The sequence below is a fragment of the Salvelinus fontinalis genome, chromosome 30 (assembly GCF_029448725.1).
Source record: "Salvelinus fontinalis isolate EN_2023a chromosome 30, ASM2944872v1, whole genome shotgun sequence".
Taxonomy (NCBI): Eukaryota; Metazoa; Chordata; class Actinopteri; order Salmoniformes; family Salmonidae; genus Salvelinus; species Salvelinus fontinalis.
In genome coordinates this window covers 1,723,211-1,750,763 of record NC_074694.1, presented here as the reverse complement: position 1 = coordinate 1,750,763, position 27,553 = coordinate 1,723,211, and positions in this window count along the sequence as shown.

The window sequence follows — 27,553 nt, the reverse complement described above, 5'->3', positions numbered from 1 at the left end:
CACCGCTGAGAGCTGAGAGCTACAGCAGAGTCCACTAGGTCTAAACAGCCATATCACCACTGAGAGCTAAGAGCTACAACAGAGTCCACTAGGTCTAAACAGCCATATCACCACTGAGAGCTGAGAGCTACAGCAGAGTCCACTAGGTCTAAATACCCATGTCACCACTGAGAGCTGAGAGCTACAGCAGAGTCCACTAGGTCTAAACAGCCATATCTCCACTGAGAGCTACAGCAGAGTCCACTAGGTCTAAACCGCCATATCACCACTGAGAGCTACAACAGAGTCCACTAGGTCTAAACAGCCATATCACCGCTGAGAGCTACAACAGAGTCCACTAGGTCTAAACAGCCATATCACCTCTGAGAGCTACAGCAGAGTCCACTAGGTCTAAACAGCCATATCACCACTGAGAGCTGAGAGCTACAGCAGAGTCCACTAGGTCTAAACAGCCATATCACCACTGAGAGCTGAGAGCTACAACAGAGTCCACTAGGTCTAAACAGCCATATCACCACTGAGAACTGAGAGCTACAGCAGAGTCCACTAGGTCTAAATACCCATGTCACCACTGAGAGCTGAGAGCTACAGCAGAGTCCACTAGGTCTAAACATCCATATCACCACTGAGAGCTACAGCAGAGTCCACTAGGTCTAAACATCCATATCACCGCTGAGAGCTACAACAGAGTCCACTAGGTCTAAACATCCATATCACCGTTGAGAGCTACAACAGAGTCCACTAGATCTTAACAGCCATATCACCACTGAGGGCTGAGAGCTACAGCAGAGTCCACTAGGTCTAAACAGCCATATCACCACTGAGAGCTGAGAGCTACAGCAGAGTCCACTAGGTCTAAACATCCATATCACCGCTGAGAGCTACAACAGAGTCCACTAGGTCTAAACAGCCATATCACCGCTGAGAGCTACAGCAGAGTCCACTAGGTCTGAACAGCCATTTCACCGCTGAGAGCTACAACAGAGTCCACTAGGTCTAAACATCCATATCACCACTGAGAGCTGAGAGCTACAACAGAGTCCACTAGGTCTAAATAGCCATATCACCACTGAGAGCTGAGAGCTACAACAGAGTCCACTAGGTCTAAACAGCCATATCACCGCTGAGAGCTGAGAGCTACAACAGAGTCCACTAGGTCTAAACAGCCATATCACCGCTGAGAGCTGAGAGCTACAGCAGAGTCCACTAGGTCTAAACATCCATATCACCACTGAGAGCTACAGCAGAGTCCACTACGTCTAAACAGCCATATCACCACTGACAGCTACAACAGAGTCCACTAGGTCTAAACAGCCATATCACCTCTGAGAGCTGAGAGCTACAGCAGAGTCCACTAGGTCTAAACATCCATATCACCACTGAGAGCTGAGAGCTACAGCAGAGTCCACTAGGTCTAAACAGCCATATCACCTCTGAGAGCTGAGAGCTACAGCAGAGTCCACTAGGTCTAAACATCCATATCACCACTGAGAGCTACAGCAGAGTCCACTAGGTCTAAACATCCATATCACCGCTGAGAGCTACAACAGAGTCCACTAGGTCTAAACATCCATATCACCGTTGAGAGCTACAACAGAGTCCACTAGGTCTAAACAGCCATATCACCACTGAGAGCTGAGAGCTACAGCAGAGTCCACTAGGTCTAAACAGCCATATCACCACTGAGAGCTGAGAGCTACAGCAGAGTCCACTAGGTCTAAACATCCATATCACCGCTGAGAGCTACAACAGAGTCCACTAGGTCTAAACAGCCATATCACCGCTGAGAGCTACAGCAGAGTCCACTAGGTCTGAACAGCCATTTCACCGCTGAGAGCTACAACAGAGTCCACTAGGTCTAAACATCCATATCACCACTGAGAGCTGAGAGCTACAGCAGAGTCCACTAGGTCTAAACAGCCATATCACCACTGAGAGCTGAGAGCTGCAGCAGAGTCCACTAGGTCTAAACAGCCATATCACCGCTGAGAGCTGAGAGCTACAGCAGAGTCCATTAGGTCTAAACAGCCATATCACCGCTGAGAGCTACTGCAGAGTCCACTAGGTCTAAACAGCCATATCACCGCTGAGAGCTGAGAGCTACAGCAGAGTCCACTAGGTCTAAACAGCCATATCACCACTGAGAGCTAAGAGCTACAACAGAGTCCACTAGGTCTAAACAGCCATATCACCACTGAGCTGAGAGCTACAGCAGTCCACTAGGTCTAAATACCCATGTCACCACTGAGAGCTGAGAGCTACAGCAGAGTCCACTAGGTCTAAACCGCCATATCACCACTGAGAGCTACAACAGAGTCAACTAGGTCTAAACAGAAAATATCACCGCTGAGAGCTACAACAGAGTCCACTAGGTCTAAACAGCCATATCACCTCTGAGAGCTACAGCAGAGTCCACTAGGTCTAAACAGCCATATCACCACTGAGAGCTACAGCAGAGTCCACTAGGTCTAAACAGCCATATCACCGCTGAGAGCTGAGAGCTACAACAGAGTCCACTAGGTCTAAACAGCCATATCACCACTGAGAGCTGAGAGCTACAACAGAGTCCACAAGGGCTAAACCGCCATATCACCACTGAGAGCTGAGAGCTACAGCAGAGTCCACTAGGTCTAAACAGCCATATCACCACTGAGAGCTGAGAGCTACAGCAGAGTCCACTAGGTCTAAACAGCCATATCACCGCTGAGAGCTACAGCAGAGTCCACTAGGTCTAAACAGCCATATCACCACTGAGAGCTGAGAGCTACAACAGAGTCCACTAGGTCTAAACAGCCACATCACCACTGAGAGCTACAACAGAGTCCACTAGGTCTAAACAGCCATATCACCGCTGAGAGCTGAGAGCTACAACAGAGTCCACTAGGTCTAAATAGCCATATCACCACTGAGAGCTGAGAGCTACAACAGAGTCCACTAGGTCTAAACAGCCATATCACCGCTGAGAGCTGAGAGCTACAACAGAGTCCACTAGGTCTAAACAGCCATATCACCGCTGAGAGCTACAGCAGAGTCCACTAGGTCTAAATAGCCATATCACCACTGAGAGCTGAGAGCTACAGCAGAGTCCACTAGGTCTAAATACCCATGTCACCACTGAGAGCTGAGAGCTACAGCAGAGTCCACTAGGTCTAAACAGCCATATCTCCACTGAGAGCTACAGCAGAGTCCACTAGGTCTAAACCGCCATATCACCACTGAGAGCTACAACAGAGTCCAAAAGGTCTAAACAGCCATATCACCGCTGAGAGCTACAACAGAGTCCACTAGGTCTAAACAGCCATATCACCACTGAGAGCTACAGCAGAGTCCACTAGGTCTAAACAGCCATATCACCGCTGAGAGCTACAACAGAGTCCACTAGGTCTAAACAGCCATATGACCGCTGAGAGCTACAGCAGAGTCCACTAGGTCTAAACCGCCATATCACCACTGAGAGCTACAACAGAGTCCACTAGGTCTAAACAGCCATATCACCACTGAGAGCTACAGCAGAGTCCACTAGGTCTTAACAGCCATATCACCGCTGAGAGCTACAGCAGAGTCCACTAGGTCTTAACAGCCATATCACCGCTGAGAGCTACAACAGAGTCCACTAGGTCTAAACAGCCATATCACCGCTGAGAGCTGAGAGCTACAGCAGAGTCCATTAGGTCTAAACAGCCATATCACCGCTAAGAGCTACAGCAGAGTCCACTAGGTCTAAATACCCATGTCACCACTGAGAGCTGAGAGCTACAGCAGAGTCCACTAGGTCTAAACAGCCATATCACCACTGAGAGCTACAGCAGAGTCCACTAGGTCTAAACAGCCATATCACCGCTGAGAGCTGAGAGCTACAACAGAGTCCACTAGGTCTAAACAGCCATATCACCACTGAGAGCTGAGAGCTACAACAGAGTCCACAAGGGCTAAACCGCCATATCACCACTGAGAGCTGAGAGCTACAGCAGAGTCCACTAGGTCTAAACAGCCATATCACCACTGAGAGCTGAGAGCTACAGCAGAGTCCACTAGGTCTAAACAGCCATATCACCGCTGAGAGCTACAGCAGAGTCCACTAGGTCTAAACAGCCATATCACCACTGAGAGCTGAGAGCTACAACAGAGTCCACTAGGTCTAAACAGCCACATCACCACTGAGAGCTACAACAGAGTCCACTAGGTCTAAACAGCCATATCACCGCTGAGAGCTGAGAGCTACAACAGAGTCCACTAGGTCTAAATAGCCATATCAACACTGAGAGCTGAGAGCTACAACAGAGTCCACTAGGTCTAAACAGCCATATCACCGCTGAGAGCTGAGAGCTACAACAGAGTCCACTAGGTCTAAACAGCCATATCACCGCTGAGAGCTACAGCAGAGTCCACTAGGTCTAAATAGCCATATCACCACTGAGAGCTGAGAGCTACAGCAGAGTCCACTAGGTCTAAATACCCATGTCACCACTGAGAGCTGAGAGCTACAGCAGAGTCCACTAGGTCTAAACAGCCATATCTCCACTGAGAGCTACAGCAGAGTCCACTAGGTCTAAACCGCCATATCACCACTGAGAGCTACAACAGAGTCCAAAAGGTCTAAACAGCCATATCACCGCTGAGAGCTACAACAGAGTCCACTAGGTCTAAACAGCCATATCACCACTGAGAGCTACAGCAGAGTCCACTAGGTCTAAACAGCCATATCACCGCTGAGAGCTACAACAGAGTCCACTAGGTCTAAACAGCCATATGACCGCTGAGAGCTACAGCAGAGTCCACTAGGTCTAAACCGCCATATCACCACTGAGAGCTACAACAGAGTCCACTAGGTCTAAACAGCCATATCACCACTGAGAGCTACAGCAGAGTCCACTAGGTCTTAACAGCCATATCACCGCTGAGAGCTACAGCAGAGTCCACTAGGTCTTAACAGCCATATCACCGCTGAGAGCTACAACAGAGTCCACTAGGTCTAAACAGCCATATCACCGCTGAGAGCTGAGAGCTACAGCAGAGTCCATTAGGTCTAAACAGCCATATCACCGCTAAGAGCTACAGCAGAGTCCACTAGGTCTAAATACCCATGTCACCACTGAGAGCTGAGAGCTACAGCAGAGTCCACTAGGTCTAAATACCCATGTCACCACTGAGAGCTGAGAGCTACTGCAGAGTCCAATAGGTCTAAACAGCCATATCTCCACTGAGAGCTACAGCAGAGTCCACTAGGTCTAAACAGCCATATCACCACTGAGAGCTGAGAGCTACAACAGAGTCCACTAGGTCTAAACAGCCATATCACCACTGAGAGCTGAGAGCTACAGCAGAGTCCACTAGGTCTAAATACCCATGTCACCACTGAGAGCTGAGAGCTACAGCAGAGTCCACTAGGTCTAAACAGCCATATCTCCACTGAGAGCTACAGCAGAGTCCACTAGGTCTAAACTGCCATATCACCACTGAGAGCTACAACAGAGTCCACTAGGTCTAAACAGCCATATCACCGCTGAGAGCTGAGAGCTACAGCAGAGTCCACTAGGTCTAAACAGCCATATCACCGCTGAGAGCTACAACAGAGTCCACTAGGTCTAAACAGCCATATCACCACTGAGAGCTGAGAGCTACAACAGAGTCCACTAGGGCTAAACCGCCATATCACCACTGAGAGCTGAGAGCTACAGCAGAGTCCACTAGGTCTAAACAGCCATATCACCACTGAGAGCTGAGAGCTACAGCAGAGTCCACTAGGTCTAAACAGCCATATCACCGCTGAGAGCTACAGCAGAGTCCACTAGGTCTAAACAGCCATATCACCACTGAGAGCTGAGAGCTACAACAGAGTCCACTAGGTCTAAACAGCCGCATCACCACTGAGAGCTACAACAGAGTCCACTAGGTCTAAACAGCCATATCACCGCTGAGAGCTGAGAGCTACAACAGAGTCCACTAGGTCTAAATAGCCATATCACCACTGAGAGCTGAGAGCTACAACAGAGTCCACTAGGTCTAAACAGCCATATCACCGCTGAGAGCTGAGAGCTACAACAGAGTCCACTAGGTCTAAACAGCCATATCACCGCTGAGAGCTGAGAGCTACAGCAGAGTCCACTAGGTCTAAACATCCATATCACCACTGAGAGCTACAGCAGAGTCCACTACGTCTAAACAGCCATATCACCACTGACAGCTACAACAGAGTCCACTAGGTCTAAACAGCCATATCACCTCTGAGAGCTGAGAGCTACAGCAGAGTCCACTAGGTATAAACATCCATATCACCACTGAGAGCTGAGAGCTACAGCAGAGTCCACTAGGTCTAAACAGCCATATCACCTCTGAGAGCTGAGAGCTACAGCAGAGTCCACTAGGTCTAAACATCCATATCACCACTGAGAGCTACAGCAGAGTCCACTAGGTCTAAACATCCATATCACCGCTGAGAGCTACAACAGAGTCCACTAGGTCTAAACATCCATATCACCGTTGAGAGCTACAACAGAGTCCACTAGGTCTAAACAGCCATATCACCACTGAGAGCTGAGAGCTACAGCAGAGTCCACTAGGTCTAAACAGCCATATCACCACTGAGAGCTGAGAGCTACAGCAGAGTCCACTAGGTCTAAACATCCATATCACCGCTGAGAGCTACAACAGAGTCCACTAGGTCTAAACAGCCATATCACCGCTGAGAGCTACAGCAGAGTCCACTAGGTCTGAACAGCCATTTCACCGCTGAGAGCTACAACAGAGTCCACTAGGTCTAAACATCCATATCACCACTGAGAGCTGAGAGCTACAGCAGAGTCCACTAGGTCTAAACAGCCATATCACCACTGAGAGCTGAGAGCTGCAGCAGAGTCCACTAGGTCTAAACAGCCATATCACCGCTGAGAGCTGAGAGCTACAGCAGAGTCCATTAGGTCTAAACAGCCATATCACCGCTGAGAGCTACAGCAGAGTCCACTAGGTCTAAACAGCCATATCACCGCTGAGAGCTGAGAGCTACAGCAGAGTCCACTAGGTCTAAACAGCCATATCACCACTGAGAGCTAAGAGCTACAACAGAGTCCACTAGGTCTAAACAGCCATATCACCACTGAGAGCTGAGAGCTACAGCAGAGTCCACTAGGTCTAAATACCCATGTCACCACTGAGAGCTGAGAGCTACAGCAGAGTCCACTAGGTCTAAACCGCCATATCACCACTGAGAGCTACAACAGAGTCCACTAGGTCTAAACAGCCATATCACCGCTGAGAGCTACAACAGAGTCCACTAGGTCTAAACAGCCATATCACCTCTGAGAGCTACAGCAGAGTCCACTAGGTCTAAACAGCCATATCACCACTGAGAGCTGAGAGCTACAGCAGAGTCCACTAGGTCTAAATACCCATGTCACCACTGAGAGCTGAGAGCTACAGCAGAGTCCACTAGGTCTAAACAGCCATATCACCACTGAGAGCTACAGCAGAGTCCACTAGGTCTAAACAGCCATATCACCGCTGAGAGCTGAGAGCTACAGCAGAGTCCACTAGGTCTAAACAGCCATATCACCGCTGAGAGCTGAGAGCTACAACAGAGTCCACTAGGTCTAAACAGCCATATCACCACTGAGAGCTGAGAGCTACAACAGAGTCCACTAGGGCTAAACCGCCATATCACCACTGAGAGCTGAGAGCTACAGCAGAGTCCACTAGGTCTAAACAGCCATATCACCACTGAGAGCTGAGAGCTACAGCAGAGTCCACTAGGTCTAAACAGCCATATCACCGCTGAGAGCTACAGCAGAGTCCACTAGGTCTAAACAGCCATATCACCACTGAGAGCTGAGAGCTACAACAGAGTCCACTAGGTCTAAACAGCCACATCCCCACTGAGAGCTACAACAGATTCCACTAGGTCTAAACAGCCATATCACCGCTGAGAGCTGAGAGCTACAACAGAGTCCACTAGGTCTAAATAGCCATATCACCACTGAGAGCTGAGAGCTACAACAGAGTCCACTAGGTCTAAACAGCCATATCACCGCTGAGAGCTGAGAGCTACAACAGAGTCCACTAGGTCTAAATACCCATGTCACCACTGAGAGCTGAGAGCTACAGCAGAGTCCACTAGGTCTAAACAGCCATATCTCCACTGAGAGCTACAGCAGAGTCCACTAGGTCTAAACCGCCATATCACCACTGAGAGCTACAACAGAGTCCAAAAGGTCTAAACAGCCATATCACCACTGAGAGCTGAGAGCTACAGCAGAGTCCACTAGGTCTAAATACCCATGTCACCACTGAGAGCTGAGAGCTACAGCAGAGTCCACTAGGTCTAAACAGCCATATCTCCACTGAGAGCTACAGCAGAGTCCACTAGGTCTAAACCGCCATATCACCACTGAGAGCTACAACAGAGTCCAAAAGGTCTAAACAGCCATATCACCGCTGAGAGCTACAACAGAGTCCACTAGGTCTAAACAGCCATATCACCACTGAGAGCTACAGCAGAGTCCACTAGGTCTAAACAGCCATATCACCGCTGAGAGCTACAACAGAGTCCACTAGGTCTAAACAGCCATATGACCGCTGAGAGCTACAGCAGAGTCCACTAGGTCTAAACCGCCATATCACCACTGAGAGCTACAACAGAGTCCACTAGGTCTAAACAGCCATATCACCACTGAGAGCTACAGCAGAGTCCACTAGGTCTTAACAGCCATATCACCGCTGAGAGCTACAGCAGAGTCCACTAGGTCTTAACAGCCATATCACCGCTGAGAGCTACAACAGAGTCCACTAGGTCTAAACAGCCATATCACCGCTGAGAGCTGAGAGCTACAGCAGAGTCCATTAGGTCTAAACAGCCATATCACCGCTAAGAGCTACAGCAGAGTCCACTAGGTCTAAATACCCATGTCACCACTGAGAGCTGAGAGCTACAGCAGAGTCCACTAGGTCTAAATACCCATGTCACCACTGAGAGCTGAGAGCTACTGCAGAGTCCAATAGGTCTAAACAGCCATATCTCCACTGAGAGCTACAGCAGAGTCCACTAGGTCTAAACAGCCATATCACCGCTAAGAGCTACAGCAGAGTCCACTAGGTCTAAATACCCATGTCACCACTGAGAGCTGAGAGCTACAGCAGAGTCCACTAGGTCTAAATACCCATGTCACCACTGAGAGCTGAGAGCTACAGCAGAGTCCACTAGGTCTAAACAGCCATATCTCCACTGTGAGCTGAGAGCTACAACAGAGTCCACTAGGTCTAAACAGACATATCACCACTGAGAGCTACAGCAGAGTCCACTAGGTCTAAACAGCCATATCACCACTGAGAGCTGAGAGCTACAGCAGAGTCCACTAGGTCTAAACAGCCATATCACCACTGAGAGCTGAGAGCTACAGCAGAGTCCACTAGGTCTAAACAGCCATATCACCACTGAGAGCTGAGAGCTTCAGCAGAGTCCACTAGGTCTAAACAGCCATATCACCACTGAGAGCTGAGAGCTACAGCAGAGTCCACTAGGTCTAAACAGCCACATCACCGCTGAGAGCTGAGAGCTACAGCAGAGTCTACTAGGTCTAAACAGCCATATCACCGCTGAGAGCTACAGCAGAGTCCACTAGGTCTAAACAGCCATATCACCTCTGAGAGCTGAGAGCTACAGCAGAGTCCACTAGGTCTAAACAGCCATATCACCACTGAGAGCTGAGAGCTACAGCAGAGTCCACTAGGTCTAAACAGCCATATCTCCACTGAGAGCTGAGAGCTACAGCAGAGTCCACTAGGTCTAAACAGCCATATCACCACTGAGAGCTGAGAGCTAGAGCAGAGTCCACTAGGTCTAAACAGCCATATCACCGATGAGAGCTACAGCAGAGTCCACTAGGTCTAAATAGCCATATAACCACTGAGAGCTGAGAGCTACAGCAGAGTCCACTAGGTCTAAACAGCCATATCACCGCTGAGAGCTACAGCAAAGTCCACTAGGTCTAAACAGCCATATCACCGCTGAGAGCTACAGCAGAGTCCACTAGGTCTAAATAGCCATATAACCACTGAGAGCTGAGAGCTACAACAGAGTCCACTAGGTCTAAACAGCCATATCACCGCTGAGAGCTACAGCAGATTCCACTAGGTCTAAACAGCCATATCACCGCTGAGAGCTGAGAGCTACAACAGAGTCCACTAGGTCTAAACAGCCATATCACCACTGAGAGCTGAGAGCTACAACAGAGTCCACTAGGTCTAAACAGCCATATCACCGCTGAGAGCTACAGCAGAGTCCACTAGGTCTAAACCGCCATATCACCACTGAGAGCTACAACAGAGTCCACTAGGTCTAAACAGCCATATCACCACTGAGAGCTACAGCAGAGTCCACTAGGTCTTAACAGCCATATCACCGCTGAGAGCTACAGCAGAGTCCAATAGGTCTTAACAGCCATATCACCGCTGAGAGCTACAACAGAGTCCACTAGGTCTAAACAGCCATATCACCGCTGAGAGCTGAGAGCTACAGCAGAGTCCATTAGGTCTAAACAGCCATATCACCGCTAAGAGCTACAGCAGAGTCCATTTGGTCTAAATACCCATGTCACCACTGAGAGCTGAGAGCTACAGCAGAGTCCACTAGGTCTAAATACCCATGTCACCACTGAGAGCTGAGAGCTACTGCAGAGTCCAATAGGTCTAAACAGCCATATCTCCACTGAGAGCTACAGCAGAGTCCACTAGGTCTAAACAGCCATATCACCGCTAAGAGCTACAGCAGAGTCCACTAGGTCTAAATACCCATGTCACCACTGAGAGCTGAGAGCTACAGCAGAGTCCACTAGGTCTAAATACCCATGTCACCACTGAGAGCTGAGAGCTACAGCAGAGTCCACTAGGTCTAAACAGCCATATCTCCACTGTGAGCTGAGAGCTACAACAGAGTCCACTAGGTCTAAACAGCCATATCACCACTGAGAGCTACAGCAGAGTCCACTAGGTCTAAACAGCCATATCACCACTGAGAGCTGAGAGCTACAGCAGAGTCCACTAGGTCTAAACAGCCATATCACCACTGAGAGCTGAGAGCTACAGCAGAGTCCACTAGGTCTAAACAGCCATATCACCACTGAGAGCTGAGAGCTTCAGCAGAGTCCACTAGGTCTAAACAGCCATATCACCACTGAGAGCTGAGAGCTACAGCAGAGTCCACTAGGTCTAAACAGCCACATCACCGCTGAGAGCTGAGAGCTACAGCAGAGTCTACTAGGTCTAAACAGCCATATCACCGCTGAGAGCTACAGCAGAGTCCACTAGGTCTAAACAGCCATATCACCTCTGAGAGCTGAGAGCTACAGCAGAGTCCACTAGGTCTAAACAGCCATATCACCACTGAGAGCTGAGAGCTACAGCAGAGTCCACTAGGTCTAAACAGCCATATCTCCACTGAGAGCTGAGAGCTACAGCAGAGTCCACTAGGTCTAAACAGCCATATCACCACTGAGAGCTGAGAGCTAGAGCAGAGTCCACTAGGTCTAAACAGCCATATCACCGATGAGAGCTACAGCAGAGTCCACTAGGTCTAAATAGCCATATAACCACTGAGAGCTGAGAGCTACAGCAGAGTCCACTAGGTCTAAACAGCCATATCACCGCTGAGAGCTACAGCAAAGTCCACTAGGTCTAAACAGCCATATCACCGCTGAGAGCTACAGCAGAGTCCACTAGGTCTAAATAGCCATATAACCACTGAGAGCTGAGAGCTACAACAGAGTCCACTAGGTCTAAACAGCCATATCACCGCTGAGAGCTACAGCAGATTCCACTAGGTCTAAACAGCCATATCACCGCTGAGAGCTGAGAGCTACAACAGAGTCCACTAGGTCTAAACAGCCATATCACCACTGAGAGCTGAGAGCTACAACAGAGTCCACTAGGTCTAAACAGCCATATCACCGCTGAGAGCTGAGAGCTACAACAGAGTCGACTAGGTCTAAACATCCATATCACCGCTGAGAGCTGAGAGCTACAACAGAGTCCACTAGGTCTAAACAGCCATATCACCGCTGAGAGCTACAGCAGAGTCCACTAGGTCTAAACAGCCATATCACCACTGAGAGCTGAGAGCTACAACAGAGTCCACTAGGTCTAAAAAGCCATATCACCGCTGAGAGCTGAGAGCTACAACAGAGTCCACTAGGTCTAAACAGCCATATCACCGCTGAGAGCTACAGCAGAGTCCACTAGGTCTAAACAGCCATATCACCACTGAGAGCTGAGAGCTACAGCAGAGTCCACTAGGTCTGAACAGCCATATCACCACTGAGAGCTACAACAGAGTCCACTAGGTCTAAACAGCCATATCACCGCTGAGAGCTGCAGCAGAGTCCACTAGGTCTAAACAGCCATATCACCACTGAGAGCTGAGAGCTACAGCAGAGTCCACTAGGTCTAAACAGCCATATCACCACTGAGAGCTGAGAGCTACAACAGAGTCCACTAGGTCTAAACAGCCATATCACCACTGAGCGCTGAGAGCTACAGCAGAGTCCACTAGGTCTAAACCGCCATATCACCACTGAGAGCTACAACAGAGTCCACTAGGTCTAAACAGCCATATCACCGCTGAGAGCTGAGAGCTACAGCAGAGTCCACTAGGTCTAAACAGCCATATCACCGCTGAGAGCTGAGAGCTACAACAGAGTCCACTAGGTCTAAACAGCCATATCACCACTGAGAGCTGAGAGCTACAACAGAGTCCACTAGGGCTAAACCGCCATATCACCACTGAGAGCTGAGAGCTACAGCAGAGTCCACTAGGTCTAAACAGCCATATCACCACTGAGAGCTGAGAGCTACAACAGAGTCCACTAGGTCTAAACAGCCATATCACCGCTGAGAGCTACAGCAGAGTCCACTAGGTCTAAACAGCCATATCACCACTGAGAGCTGAGAGCTACAGCAGAGTCCACTAGGTCTAAACAGCCATATCACCGCTGAGAGCTACAACAGAGTCCACTAGGTCTAAACAGCCATATCACTGCTGAGAGCTGAGAGCTACAGCAGAGTCCACTAGGTCTAAACAGCCATATCACCGCTGAGAGCTACAACAGAGTCCACTAGGTCTAAACAGCCATATCACTGCTGAGAGCTGAGAGCTACAGCAGAGTCCACTAGGTCTAAATAGCCATATCACCACTGAGAGCTGAGAGCTACAACAGAGTCCACTAGGTCTAATCAGCCATATCACCGCTGAGAGCTGAGAGCTACAACAGAGTCCACTAGGTCTAAACAGCCATATCACCGCTGAGAGCTACAGCAGAGTCCACTAGGTCTAAATAGCCATATCACCACTTAGAGCTACAGCAGAGTCCACTAGGTCTAAACAGCTATATCACCACTGAGAGCTACAGCAGAGTCCACTAGGTCTAAACAGCCATATCACCACTGAGAGCTGAGAGCTACAGCAGAGTCCACTAGGTCTAAACAGCCATATCTCCACTGAGAGCTGAGAGCTACAGCAGAGTCCACTAGGTCTAAACAGCCATATCACCACTGAGAGCTGAGAGCTAGAGCAGAGTCCACTAGGTCTAAACAGCCATATCACCGATGAGAGCTACAGCAGAGTCCACTAGGTCTAAATAGCCATATAACCACTGAGAGCTGAGAGCTACAGCAGAGTCCACTAGGTCTAAACAGCCATATCACCGCTGAGAGCTACAGCAAAGTCCACTAGGTCTAAACAGCCATATCACCGCTGAGAGCTACAGCAGAGTCCACTAGGTCTAAATAGCCATATAACCACTGAGAGCTGAGAGCTACAACAGAGTCCACTAGGTCTAAACAGCCATATCACCGCTGAGAGCTACAGCAGATTCCACTAGGTCTAAACAGCCATATCACCGCTGAGAGCTGAGAGCTACAACAGAGTCCACTAGGTCTAAACAGCCATATCACCACTGAGAGCTGAGAGCTACAACAGAGTCCACTAGGTCTAAACAGCCATATCACCACTGAGAGCTACAGCAGAGTCCACTAGGTCTAAACAGCCATATCACCGCTGAGAGCTACAACAGAGTCCACTAGGTCTAAACAGCCATATGACCGCTGAGAGCTACAGCAGAGTCCACTAGGTCTAAACCGCCATATCACCACTGAGAGCTACAACAGAGTCCACTAGGTCTAAACAGCCATATCACCACTGAGAGCTACAGCAGAGTCCACTAGGTCTTAACAGCCATATCACCGCTGAGAGCTACAGCAGAGTCCAATAGGTCTTAACAGCCATATCACCGCTGAGAGCTACAACAGAGTCCACTAGGTCTAAACAGCCATATCACCGCTGAGAGCTGAGAGCTACAGCAGAGTCCATTAGGTCTAAACAGCCATATCACCGCTAAGAGCTACAGCAGAGTCCATTTGGTCTAAATACCCATGTCACCACTGAGAGCTGAGAGCTACAGCAGAGTCCACTAGGTCTAAATACCCATGTCACCACTGAGAGCTGAGAGCTACTGCAGAGTCCAATAGGTCTAAACAGCCATATCTCCACTGAGAGCTACAGCAGAGTCCACTAGGTCTAAACAGCCATATCACCGCTAAGAGCTACAGCAGAGTCCACTAGGTCTAAATACCCATGTCACCACTGAGAGCTGAGAGCTACAGCAGAGTCCACTAGGTCTAAATACCCATGTCACCACTGAGAGCTGAGAGCTACAGCAGAGTCCACTAGGTCTAAACAGCCATATCTCCACTGTGAGCTGAGAGCTACAACAGAGTCCACTAGGTCTAAACAGCCATATCACCACTGAGAGCTACAGCAGAGTCCACTAGGTCTAAACAGCCATATCACCACTGAGAGCTGAGAGCTACAGCAGAGTCCACTAGGTCTAAACAGCCATATCACCACTGAGAGCTGAGAGCTACAGCAGAGTCCACTAGGTCTAAACAGCCATATCACCACTGAGAGCTGAGAGCTTCAGCAGAGTCCACTAGGTCTAAACAGCCATATCACCACTGAGAGCTGAGAGCTACAGCAGAGTCCACTAGGTCTAAACAGCCACATCACCGCTGAGAGCTGAGAGCTACAGCAGAGTCTACTAGGTCTAAACAGCCATATCACCGCTGAGAGCTACAGCAGAGTCCACTAGGTCTAAACAGCCATATCACCTCTGAGAGCTGAGAGCTACAGCAGAGTCCACTAGGTCTAAACAGCCATATCACCACTGAGAGCTGAGAGCTACAGCAGAGTCCACTAGGTCTAAACAGCCATATCTCCACTGAGAGCTGAGAGCTACAGCAGAGTCCACTAGGTCTAAACAGCCATATCACCACTGAGAGCTGAGAGCTAGAGCAGAGTCCACTAGGTCTAAACAGCCATATCACCGATGAGAGCTACAGCAGAGTCCACTAGGTCTAAATAGCCATATAACCACTGAGAGCTGAGAGCTACAGCAGAGTCCACTAGGTCTAAACAGCCATATCACCGCTGAGAGCTACAGCAAAGTCCACTAGGTCTAAACAGCCATATCACCGCTGAGAGCTACAGCAGAGTCCACTAGGTCTAAATAGCCATATAACCACTGAGAGCTGAGAGCTACAACAGAGTCCACTAGGTCTAAACAGCCATATCACCGCTGAGAGCTACAGCAGATTCCACTAGGTCTAAACAGCCATATCACCGCTGAGAGCTGAGAGCTACAACAGAGTCCACTAGGTCTAAACAGCCATATCACCACTGAGAGCTGAGAGCTACAACAGAGTCCACTAGGTCTAAACAGCCATATCACCGCTGAGAGCTGAGAGCTACAACAGAGTCGACTAGGTCTAAACATCCATATCACCGCTGAGAGCTGAGAGCTACAACAGAGTCCACTAGGTCTAAACAGCCATATCACCGCTGAGAGCTACAGCAGAGTCCACTAGGTCTAAACAGCCATATCACCACTGAGAGCTGAGAGCTACAACAGAGTCCACTAGGTCTAAACAGCCATATCACCGCTGAGAGCTGAGAGCTACAACAGAGTCCACTAGGTCTAAACAGCCATATCACCGCTGAGAGCTACAGCAGAGTCCACTAGGTCTAAACAGCCATATCACCACTGAGAGCTGAGAGCTACAGCAGAGTCCACTAGGTCTGAACAGCCATATCACCACTGAGAGCTACAACAGAGTCCACTAGGTCTAAACAGCCATATCACCGCTGAGAGCTGCAGCAGAGTCCACTAGGTCTAAACAGCCATATCACCACTGAGAGCTGAGAGCTACAGCAGAGTCCACTAGGTCTAAACAGCCATATCACCACTGAGAGCTGAGAGCTACAACAGAGTCCACTAGGTCTAAACAGCCATATCACCACTGAGCGCTGAGAGCTACAGCAGAGTCCACTAGGTCTAAACCGCCATATCACCACTGAGAGCTACAACAGAGTCCACTAGGTCTAAACAGCCATATCACCGCTGAGAGCTGAGAGCTACAGCAGAGTCCACTAGGTCTAAACAGCCATATCACCGCTGAGAGCTGAGAGCTACAACAGAGTCCACTAGGTCTAAACAGCCATATCACCACTGAGAGCTGAGAGCTACAACAGAGTCCACTAGGGCTAAACCGCCATATCACCACTGAGAGCTGAGAGCTACAGCAGAGTCCACTAGGTCTAAACAGCCATATCACCACTGAGAGCTGAGAGCTACAACAGAGTCCACTAGGTCTAAACAGCCATATCACCGCTGAGAGCTACAGCAGAGTCCACTAGGTCTAAACAGCCATATCACCACTGAGAGCTGAGAGCTACAGCAGAGTCCACTAGGTCTAAACAGCCATATCACCGCTGAGAGCTACAACAGAGTCCACTAGGTCTAAACAGCCATATCACTGCTGAGAGCTGAGAGCTACAGCAGAGTCCACTAGGTCTAAACAGCCATATCACCGCTGAGAGCTACAACAGAGTCCACTAGGTCTAAACAGCCATATCACTGCTGAGAGCTGAGAGCTACAGCAGAGTCCACTAGGTCTAAATAGCCATATCACCACTGAGAGCTGAGAGCTACAACAGAGTCCACTAGGTCTAATCAGCCATATCACCGCTGAGAGCTGAGAGCTACAACAGAGTCCACTAGGTCTAAACAGCCATATCACCGCTGAGAGCTACAGCAGAGTCCACTAGGTCTAAATAGCCATATCACCACTTAGAGCTACAGCAGAGTCCACTAGGTCTAAACAGCTATATCACCACTGAGAGCTACAGCAGAGTCCACTAGGTCTAAACAGCCATATCACCACTGAGAGCTACAGCAGAGTCCACTAGGTCTGTGTGTTTGTGGTTTCTAGAGTGTCAGACTACAGAGAGGATCGTAACGCATAAATAAGATGTCAGGACTTAACCACAGGCCTGTCAGAGGAGGTAACACCCCCCCCCCCAATATGTTAGAAGATGTGTGATGAAGGTTACATAAAATGTCAACGCCCAATTAACACCGCTTCTGATCAATGTACAGTATCTAGCTATCTATTATCTGTCTCTGTCAATTCAATTCAATTGACTTTATTGGCATGGGAAACATGTGTTAACATTGCCAAAGCAAGTGAGGTAGATGATATACAAAAGTGAAATAAACAATAAAAATGAACAGTAAACATTTTTCAAAACAATAAATACATTACAAATGTCATATTTGTATATGTCTGTCTGTCTCTGTCTCTGTATTTCTCTCTCTGTCTCTCTCTCTGTCTATCTATCTCTGTCTATCTATCTCTGTCTATTATTGTCACGTTCCTGACCTGTTTTCTGTTGTTTTGTATGTGTTTAGTTGGTCAGGACGTGAGCTGGGTGGGAATTCTATGTTGTGTGTCTAGTTTGTCTGTTTCTATGTCAGCCTAGTGTGGGTTCTCAATCAGAGACAGATGGTAGTCGTTGTCTCTGATTGAGACTCATATATAGGAGGCTTGTTTTGTGTTGGGATTTTGTGGGTGTTTGTTTCCTGTCTCTGTGTTTGTTCTGCACCAGATAGGACTGTCTCGGTTTTCACGGTTTGTTATTTTGTTTGTTGTTTGTAGTGTTCACTTGTTATTTTATTAAACATGTTGAGCACTGGCTACGCTGCATTTTGGTCCTCTCTTTCACCCCAGGAAGAAAGCCGTGACAGAAACACCCACCAAACCCGGACCAAGCAGCGTGGCAACGGGCAGCAGCAACAGCAGCAGCAGTACAAGGAGTAATGGACATGGGAGGAGATTCTGGACGGAGAGTGGCGAAGCCGGGTTGGATACCTGAGCCAACTCCCCGGGCTTACCGTGGAGTGAGAGGGCGTCGTACTGGTCAGACACCGTGTTATGCGGTAAAGCACACGGTGTCCCCAGTACGCGTGCTTAGCCCAGTGCGTGCTATTCCACCTTGCCGCACTGGGAGGGCTAGGTTGGGCATCGAGCTGGATGTCATGAAGCCGGCCCAACGTATCTGGCCTCCAGTACGTCTCCTCGGGCCGGCGTACATGGCACCAGCCTTACAGGTGGTGTCCCCGGTTCGCCTGCATATCCCAGTGCGGGTTGTTCCACCTCGCCGCACTGGCAGGGCTACGGGGACCATTCAACCTGGTAAGGTTGGAGAGGCTCGGTGCTCAAGAGCGCGTGTCCTCCTTCACGGTCCGGTATTTCCGCCGCCACCTTCCCTCCCCAGCCCAGTACCACCAGTGCCTACACCACGCACCAGGCTTCCAGTGCATCGCCAGAGCCCTGTTCCTCCTCCCCGCACTCGCCCTGAGGTGCGTACCCTCAGCCCGGTACCTCCAGTTCCGGCACCACGCATCAGGCCTACAGTGCGTCTCAGCCGGCCAGAGTCTGCCGTCTGCCCAGCGGCGCCTGAACTGCCCGTCTGCCCAGCGGCGCCTGAACTGCCCGTCTGCCCAGCGCCGTCTGAGCCGCCCGTCTGCCCAGCGCCGTCTGAGCCGCCCGTCTGCCCAGCGCCGTCTGAGCCGTCCGTCTGCCCAGCGCCGTCTGAGCCGTCCGTCTGCCCAGCGCCGTATGAGCCGCCCGTCTGCCCAGCGCCGTCTGAGCCGCCCGTCTGCCCAGCGCCGTCTGAGCCGTCCGTCTGCCCAGCGCCGTCTGAGCCGTCCGTCTGCCCAGCGCCGTCTGAGCCGTCCGTCTGCCCAGCGCCGTCTGAGCCGTCCGTCTGCCCAGCGCCGTCTGAGCCGTCCGTCTGCCCAGCGCCGTCTGAGCCGTCCGTCTGCCCAGCGCCGTCTGAGCCGTCCGTCTGCCCAGCGCCGTCTGAGCCGTCCGTCTGCCCAGCGCCGTCTGAGCCATCCGTCTGCCCAGCGCCGTCTGAGCCGTCCGTCTGCCCAGCGCCGTCTGAGCCGTCCGTCTGCCCAGCGCCGTCTGAGCCGTCCGTCTGCCCAGCGCCGTCTGAGCCGCCCGTCTGCCCAGCGCCGTCTGAGTCGCCCGTCTGTCCCGAGCCATTAGAGCCGTCCGTCAGTCAGGAGCCGCTAGAGCCGTCCGTCAGTCAGGAGCCGCCAGAGCCGCCAGCCAGTCAGGAGCCGCCAGAGCCGCCAGCCAGTCAGGAGCCGCCAGAGACGCCAGCCAGTCAGGAGCCGCCAGAGACGCCAGCCAGTCAGGAGCTGCCAGAGACGCCAGCCAGTCAGGAGCTGCCAGAGACGCCAGACAGTCAGGAGCTGCCAGAGACGCCAGCCAGTCAGGAGCTGCCAGAGACGCCAGCCAGTCAGGAGCTGCCAGAGACGCCAGCCAGTCAGGAGCTGCCAGAGACGCCAGCCAGTCAGGAGCTGCCAGAGACGCCAGCCAGTCAGGAGCTGCCCTCCAGTCATGAGCTGCCCTCCAGTCATGAGCTGCCCTCCAGTCATGAGCTGCCACTCAGTCCGGAGCTGCCACTAGTCCGGAGTTGTCCCTCTGTCCTGAGCTGCCTCTCTGTCCTTGGCTACCTCTCTGTCCTGAGCTACCTCTTTGTCCTGAACTACCTCTCTGTCCTGAGTTGTCTCCTCTATTGTAGAGGGGAGTTGGTAAAGGTTCCTGGACCATGGTCGGGGGCGAGGGTCGCCAGTCAAGGGACGCTAAGGAGGTGGACAAAGACAATGGAGTGGTGCCCTCGTCCACCGCCGGAGCCGCCACCGCGGACAGATGCCCACCCAGACTCTCCCCTTGAGTTTTAGGGGTGCGCCTGGAGTTCGCACCTTGAGGGGGGGGTTCTGTCACGTTCCTGACCTGTTTTCTGTTGTTTTGTATGTGTTTAGTTGGTCAGGACGTGAGCTGGGTGGGAATTCTATGTTGTGTGTCTAGTTTGTCTGTTTCTATGTCAGCCTAGTGTGGGTTCTAAATCAGAGACAGATGATAGTCGTTGTCTCTGATTGAGACTCATATACAGGAGGCTTGTTTTGTTGGGATTTTGTGGGTGTTTGTTTCCTGTCTCTGTGTTTGTTCTGCACCAGATAGGACTGTCTCGGTTTTCACGGTTTGTTATTTTGTTTGTTGTTTGTAGTGTTCACTTGTTATTTTATTAAACATGTTGAGCACTGGCTACGCTGCATTTTGGTCCTCTCTTTCACCCCAGGAAGAAAGCCGTGACAATTATCTCTCTATCTATCTCTGTCTATTATCTCTCTATCTCTCTGTCTCTTGTCTCTGTCTATCTATCTCTGTCTATTATCTCTCTATCTCTCTCTCTCTGTCTCTGTCACTCTCTCTCTCTCTCTCTCCCTCTCTCTCTACGTCTCTCTGTCTGTCTCTCTTTCTCTGTCTCTCTCAATTAAATTCAATGGGCTTTATTGGCATGGGAAACATGTGTGAACATTGCCAAAGCAAGTGACGTAGATAATATACAAAAGTGAAATAAACAATAAAAATTAACAGTTATTCATTATACATACAGAAGTTTCAAAGCAATAAAGACATTACAAATGTCATATTATGTATATATAGTGTTGTAACAAGGTACTCTGTCTATTATCTCTCTCTCTCTCTCTTTCTCTCTCTCTCTCTCTGTGTCTCTCTAACTATCTCTCTCTCTGTTACTCTCTCTCTCTTTCCCTCTCTCTTTCCCTCTCTCTTTCCCTCTCTCTTTCCCTCTCTCTTTCTCTCCCACTTCACCCCACGCTATTGCTCTCTCCCTCTCTCTCTACCTCTCTGACCCCCCCCTCCGTGCTCTCTCTCTACTTTGTCATTCAGTGTGTGGCGCTGAACTAACAGAGTGTTTCTGTGTTGTAGCCTAGGCCCCAGAGTGTTTCTGTGTTGTAGCCTAGGCCCCAGAGTGTTTCCGTGTTGTAGCCTAGGCCCCAGAGTGTTTCCGTGTTGTAGCCTAGGCCCCAGAGTGTTTCCGTGTTGTAGCCTAGGCCCCAGAGTGTTTCCGTGTTGTAGCCTAGGCCCCAGAGTGTTTCCGTGTTGTAGCCTAGGCCCCAGAGTGTTTCCGTGTTGTAGCCTAGGCCCCAGAGTGTTTCCGTGTTGTAGCCTAGGCCCCAGAGTGTTTCCGTGTTGTAGCCTAGGCCCCAGAGTGTTTCCGTGTTGTAGCCTAGGCCCCAGGCTAATTAACCTCAAGGCCATCTGACTACAATGTAATTAACATCAAGGCCCACTGACTACAATGTAATTAACCTCAAGGCCCACTGACTACAATGTAATTAACCTCAAGGCCATCTGACTACAATGTAATTAACATCAAGGACCACTGACTACAATGTAATTAACCTCAAGGCCATCTGACTACAATGTCATCAACCTCAAGGCCCACTGACTACAATGTAAATAACCTCAAGGCCCACTGACTACAATGTAAATAACCTCGAGGCCCACTGACTACAATGTAATTAACCTCAAGGCCCACTGACTACAATGTAATTAACCTCAAGGCCCACTGACTACAATGTAATCAACATCAAGGCCCACTGACTACAATGTAATTAACCTCAAGGCCCACGGACTACAATGTAATTAACCTCAAGGCCCACTGACTACAATGTAATTAACCTCAAGGCCCACTGACTACAATGTAATTAACCTCAAGGCCCACTGACTACAATGTAATATCATCGTCGATCACAACAATCATCGAAGAACAAGGCCCACTTTCCTCTGTCAAATGACATCCTTAATAATAGCCGCTCTAGTCCAATATGGTGGCAACATGTCAGCACGAGAATAAATGATTTACAAAGTTATGGGATCAGATTTGTTTTAAAGTTTTATTATGTATGTACAGGATACACATGTCATGCACCGTCCAACTAAATGCTTACTTGCAGGTTCCTTCTCGACTACAACAACAATAATAAATAGTAAAAAGAAAAGAATATGAACAAGAGGTAAATGGCTCAGTAGAACAGAATAGATGTTTTAGCATAAATATAATACAAGAAGGTACAATTTATATTCCAATATTTACACATGTATCAGAGCAAGGGGATTGGGAAGACAAGAGGAAGAAGATGAAAGGTGCTGTTTCCCTGCCAGGCTGACAGCATAGTATTTCATAACCTCACTGATGGGCATCCAGTCTAATGTTCTTTGATAGAGAGCTGAAGAGTTCACACAGAATAGACATCCCTGTACGGTGTGAGCACATTGAGGGATATCTGAAGCCTGAAATATTCATTTTGCTCTCTCATGTGAGAAAGGTGAACATCAAGTAGACAGCAGGTGTGTCCTAAATGGTACCATGTTCCCTACATAGTGCATTACGTTTCACCCGAGCCCAATGGGCACAATGAGTGCCATTTGGGATGTACCAGGAACATGAAGTAGACATCAGACAATGTTTGTCTGAAGGAATAGGGAGTACCTGGGGGTGTGTCTGAAATGGCAGCCCACTTTGAGTTTTCCAAAAGGCACCTAAAGGACTCTCAGACCATTAGAAAACAAGATTCTCTGGTCAGATGAAACCAAGATTTGAACTCTAATGGCCTGAATGCCAAGTGTCACGTCTGGAGGAAACCTGGCACCATCCCTACGGTGAAACATGGTGGTGGCAGCATGCCGTGGGGATATTTTTCAGCGGCAGGGACTGGAAACTAGTCAGGATCGAGAGAAAGATGAACGGAGCAAAGTACAGAGAGATCCTTGATGAAAACCTGCTCCAGAGCGATGAAGACCTCAGACTGGGGTGAATGTTCACCTTCCAACAGGACAACAACCTTAGGAACACAGTCAAGACAATGCAGGTGTAGCTTCAGGACAAGTCTCTGAATGTCCTTGAGTGGCCCAGCCAGAGACCGGACTTGAATCCCATCAAACATCTGCAGGGAGGTGGTGAGGGCCTTGGGAGTGTGGTGCCAAGAAAATAACCTTTCACTCAAAGTCGACAAAACAAAGGAGCTGACCGTGGACTTCAGGAAACAGCAGAGGGAGCACGCCCCTATCCACGTCGACGGGACAGTAGTGGAGAAGGTGGAAAGCTTCAAGTTCCTCGGCGTACACATCACTGACGATCTGAAATGGTCCACCCACACAGACAGTGTGGTGAAGAAGCCGCAACAGCACCTCTTCAACCTCAGGAGGCAGAAGAAATTTGGCTTGGCACCTTAAACCCTCACAAACTTTTACAGATGCACAATTGAGAGCATCCTGTTGTGCCGTATCACCGCAGGGCTCTACCGAGGGTGGTACGGTCTGCCCAACGCATCACCAGGGGCAAACTACCTGCCCTCCTGGACACCTACAGCACCCGATGTCACAGGAAGGCCAAAAAGATCATCAAGGACAACACCCACCCGAGCCACTGCCTCGTCACCCCGCTATCATCCTGAAGGCGAGGTCAGTACAGGTGCATCAAAGCTGGGACCGACAGACTGAAAAACAGCTTCTATCTAAAGGCCATCAAACTGTTAAATTGCCATCACTAGGCGGCTTCCACCCAGTTAAGAAAAGCTACACATCAGGGGCTGCTGCCCTATATATATAGACTTGGAATCACTGGCCACTTTAATAATGTTTACATACATATATATTGTTGCTTTACTCATCTCATATACCTGTATATACTGTATTCTTTTCTACTGTATGTCAGTCAATGCCACTCCGACATTGTTCATCCTAATATTTATATATTTCTTAGTTCCATTCTTTTACTTTTAGGTTGTTGTGAATTGTTAGATATTACTGCGCTGTTGGAGCTAGAAACACAAGCATTTCTCTACACCCAAGATAACATCTGCTAAATATGTGCTTGTGACCAATAACATTTAATTTATTTGATTTGACATGTCTGGGGAGACCTGAAGATAGCTACACAGCAACGCTCCCCATCCAACCTGACAGAGCTTGAGAGGATCTGCAGAGAAGACGAGGAGAAACTCCCCAAATACAGGTGTGCCAAGCTTGTAGCGTCATACCCAAGAAGACTCTAGGCTGTAATCACTGCCAAAGGTACTTCAACAAAGTACAGAGTAAAGGGTCTGAATACTTATGTAAATGTGATATTTTAGTTTTAAATGTTTTATAAAAAATGTATTATTGCTTTGTCATTAGGGAGTATTGTGTGTAGATTGATAAGGAAAACAAACAATTTAATCCATTTTAGAATAAGGCTGTAACATAACAAAATGTGGAAAAGGTCAATGGGTCTGAATAGTTTGTCTGAATACCTAATGCACTGTACAACAGGTATAATAAAGGGCCCATATACAGTGAATAGGGAATCAACTGGGACACAGACTGTGTGTTGGAGTGGTTATATACACCTCTGATACCTGTCTGATACCTGTCTGATACCTGTCTCATACCTGTCTGATACCTGTTGTCTGATACCTGTCTGATACCTGTCTGATACCTGTCTGATACCTGTCTGATACCTGTCTTATACCTGTTGTCTGATACCTGTCTGATACCTGTTGTCTGATACCTGTTGTCTGATACCTATCTGATACCTGTCTGATACCTTTCTGATACCTGTCTGATACCTGTCTCATACCTGTCTGATACCTGTCTGATACCTGTCTGATACCTGTTGTCTGATACCTGTCTGATACCTGTCTGATACCTGTCTGATACCTGTTGTCTGATACCTGTTGTCTGATACCTGTCTGATACCTTTCTGATACCTGTCTGATACCTGTCTGATACCTGTCTCATACCTGTCTGATACCTGTCTGATACCTGTCTGACACCTGTCTGATACCTGTCTGATACCTGTCTGATACCTATTGTCTGATACCTGTTGTCTGATACCTGTTGTCTGATACCTGTCTGATACCTGTCTCATACCTGTCTCATACCTGTCTGATACCTATTGTCTGATACCTGTTGCCTGATACCTGTCTCATACCTGTCTGATACCTGTTGTCGGATACCTGTTGTCTCATACCTGTCTGATACCTGTTGTCTGATACCTGCCTGATACCTGTCTCATACCTGTCTGATACCTGTTGTCTGATACCTGTTGTCTGATACCTGTTGTCTGATACCTGTTGTCTGATACCTGTTGTCTGATACCTGTCTGATACCTGTCTGATACCTGTTGTCTGATACCTGTTGTCTGATACCTGTTGTCTGATACCTGTTGTCTGATACCTGTCTGATACCTGTTGTCTGATACCTGTCTGATACCTGTCTGATACCTGTCTGATACCTATCTGATGACACCTATCTGATACCTGTCTGACAGCTGTTTGATACCCGTCTGATGATACCTGTCTGATACCTGTCTGATACCTGTTGTCTGACATCTGTCTGATACCTGTCTGATACCTATCTGACACCTGCTTGATACCCATCTGATGACACCTGTCTAATACCTGTCTGACAGCTGTTTGATACCCGTCTGATGATACCTGTCTGATACCTGTCTGATACCTATCTGACACCTGCTTGATACCCATCTGATGACACATGTCTGATACATGTCTGACACCTGCTTGATACCAGTCTGATGATACCTGTCTGACACCTGTCTGACACCTGTGTGGTACTTTCTGATACCAGTCTGATGATACCTGCCGTCTGATATCTGTCTGATACTTGTCTGATACCTGTCTGCCACCTGTTTGATACCAGTCTGATGACACCTGTCTGATACCTGTCGGACATCTGTCTAATACCTGTCTGATACCTGTCTGATATCGGTCTGACACCTGTCTGATACCTGTCTGACACCTGTCTGATACTGTCTGATAGCTGTCTGACACCTGTCTGATACTGTCTGATACCTGTCTGATACTGTCTGATACCTGTCTGATACCTGTCTAATACCTGTCTGATACTGTCTGATACCTGTCTGATACCTGCCTGATACCTGTCTAACACCTGTCTGACACCTGTCTGATACCTGTCTGATACCTGTCTGATACTGTCTGATAGCTGTCTGACACCTGTCTGATACTGTCTGATAGCTGTCTGACACCTGTCTGATACTGTCTGATAACTGTCTTACAACTGTCTGTTATCTGTCTGATACCTGTCTGCAATCAGTCTGACATCTGTCTGGTACCTGTCTGATACCTGTTTGATACCCATCTGATGATACCTCTCTGATACCTGTCTGACACCTGTCTGACACCTGTCTGATACATGTCTGATGATACCTGTCTGTTACCCTCCTGATTATACTTGTCTATTACTTGTCTGTTACTGTCTGATACCTGTCTTAAACCTTTCTGATACTGTCTGATGATACTGTACCTGTCTGATACCTGTCTGCTGCCTGTCTGATACCTGTCTGACACCTGACACCTGTTTGATACACGTCTGATGATACCTGTCTGACACCTGTGAGATACTGTCTGATACCTGTCTGATGATACCTGTCTGATGATATATGTCTGATACTTGTCTGACATCTATCTGATACCTATCTGTAACATGTCTGATACCTGTTTGATACCCATCTGATGATACCTATCTGATACCTGTCTGATAGCTGTCTGACACCTGTATGATAATGTCTGATACCTGTCTGATGCTGTCTGACATATGTCTGATACCTCTCTGACACCTGCCTGATACTGTCTGATGATACCTGTCATCTGACATATGTCTGATACCTCTCTGACACCTGCCTGATACTGTCTGATGATACCTGTCATCTGACACATGTCTGATACCTGTCTGATACTGTCTGATGATACCTGTCATCTGACACATGTCTGATACCTGTCCAATACTGTCTGATGATACCTGTCTGTTAGCTGTCTGATTATACATGTCTGATACTGTCTGATACTGTCTGACACCTGTCTAAAACCTGTCTGATACCTGTCTGATAACATTCTGATACTGTCTGACACCTGTCTAAAACCTGTCTGATACTATCTGATGATACCGTACCTGTCTGCTACCTGTCTGTTACCTGTCTGATACCTGTCTGATACTGGCTGTTACCTGCCTGATACCTGTCTGACACCTGTCTGTTAAATGTATGCCTACATTCAGATATAGATCTCTCTTCAATAGCACTTACCCTTCAATTTCTTCTCCAGTTGTCCGTGACAGGGATGTTGCTTTGATGTGCCGATTCATAGGCAAGTTCTCTGCATTTGAGGCTATTAATTATGGCTGGGGGCAGTATTGAGTAGCTTGGATGAATAAGGTGCCCAGAGTAAACTGCCTGCTACTCAGTCCCAGAAGCTAAGATATGCATATTATTAGTAGA